This window comes from Loxodonta africana, chromosome 8 (assembly GCF_030014295.1).
Source record: "Loxodonta africana isolate mLoxAfr1 chromosome 8, mLoxAfr1.hap2, whole genome shotgun sequence".
Lineage (NCBI taxonomy): Eukaryota > Metazoa > Chordata > Mammalia > Proboscidea > Elephantidae > Loxodonta > Loxodonta africana.
In genome coordinates this window covers 107,417,970-107,419,917 of record NC_087349.1, presented here as the reverse complement: position 1 = coordinate 107,419,917, position 1,948 = coordinate 107,417,970, and positions in this window count along the sequence as shown.

Sequence of the window (1,948 nt, the reverse complement as noted above, 5' to 3'; positions counted from 1 at the left end):
ACTCCAAGCACCACTCTGCACCCACTGTACTCTAATTACCTACCCAAGGAGCGCCTGCTTCCGGAAGCATAGACGAAGAGGCTATCAAACGTTTTGTTGATCATATTTTCTTTGGCAAATCACTGCTCTTTTTTTATTTCGAGAGAATTAGTGTGAAGCGATAGGACATTTTCTAACAGCAAGAGTCTTTTTTTTTTTTTTTCTCTTTTCCTTCGGCGACTTAAGGCATCGTCTATCTCATTGACTGCTCAGGGATTGGCCTGAACGTCATCTGTCTAGTAACTTTTTACTGTGGACCCACCGATTTCCTACTCACTCAAAGACCCTTTCTCTCCAGGAAGCAAACAGAGATCAAAAACATACAGAACACAAACTATGATCAAACAAAACCCCCGTGTTGGGGGAAAAAGAAAATTATCAACACTGCAAGTCAACCAAGAGAACATTATTTTAAGGAAGGAATAACAAAAGTTTTTTTTTTTTTTTTTTTAATTGCCTTCTTGAATTTTTCTTCTGTTCTTGGCACATCCCTTGTTCAGTGGTGGCAAGTGCTGCTTATGGCCAATCCCTGTTAATTCTGGGAGGTTCATAGAAATAATTTGAGTGTTCTGTGTTTCAGTGTATTTTAATTCATTTCACAATTCTTGTATATGCAAACCTGACAAATTCTGTAAATTGCTTACAGTGTGTGTGATATAACTTCAAAGCAGATATATTATGACCCTCATGCAAGCTGATTTTTATCATTATATATATATACATATATATATCCATATAAATATCTCTATGTCGGGCCACCAACCAACTTTTTTGATAAAACATTTGTTTTTCATTTAGAATTCATATATTGTGTGAATTTTGTAATGCATTGGTTCACTTTCACAGGTTTGACAGCTGCAGATGGTCTCTGTTGCCCTCTGCTTCCTTCTGGAAGATCCACATTGAACATTGTATTGGCTTCTTATGAATGAATTAATTTTATTATGTGTATGCTGTGTTGCAATTTGCTATGTTCCTTTCTTTCATATATGGTGTTTATTAAATTTTGAGGGTCTTTTGACTCTGAAGAATGTCCACTCTGGTTTTAACGCCTATTTCTGTATTATTTTATTATTGTCCACAAAGGAATGTTGCTTCTAGGAATTCTGTCTGGAGGTGAATGAGGAGGAGGTGACGAGGTGACTATGATTCCCTAAATTCATGGAAAAATACTTCTTGCTATGGCTAAAAATGCTGCTTCCTTTGACCTTTATGAATTTTTGTCACTTTGTCATTCTGTTATTTGCTGCTAATTACATTTTAATGTCTTCTAATTAAAAATTAAAATTTGGTTGCTGGCTGAATATAATATGCAAAGGATGACTGCAAATCACTAAAGAAGATAATGTGCTCAGTTGTCACTAGTTAAGTGAATTATAATTTTAAATATTCCATTCTTATTTTTGGCTTTATGATAATTCAGACTATTTTTATTTAGAATCTGTTTTCTACTCTTCAAAAAAAAAAAAAAAGATGGACAGAACTATTAATGTGTTCCATGTACATATGTACATCATGGAGTAGTTACCGGTGGAGATAGAAATGACCCAAGTTTTCCTTCCAGAGAGATTCCTCCATTTTCTTTCATTACAAAACCAGAAGATCATCTATGTGTGACCATCAGCTCCCAGCCTAAGGTTCAGAACTGAAGCTTGAAGGCAATGAATACTCTGGTTTTCAAAGGTAAATGCATTTGATTTTCTGCAGTTCAACTAAGAGCAATGTGCACATTTTCGTAATCCTGGCATTATTTTCTAAGACGTAATGTTTCACACAAACTCTTCTATTGCCATTTTTTCTGGTTGGTTAGGTTTATTATTTTAGTTGAATGAGAAAAATAAAGGTTTCAATTGTGCTATTTTATTAACCTAGAAAATTATTTTCTTCCAAAGTTTGATATTATAAATAT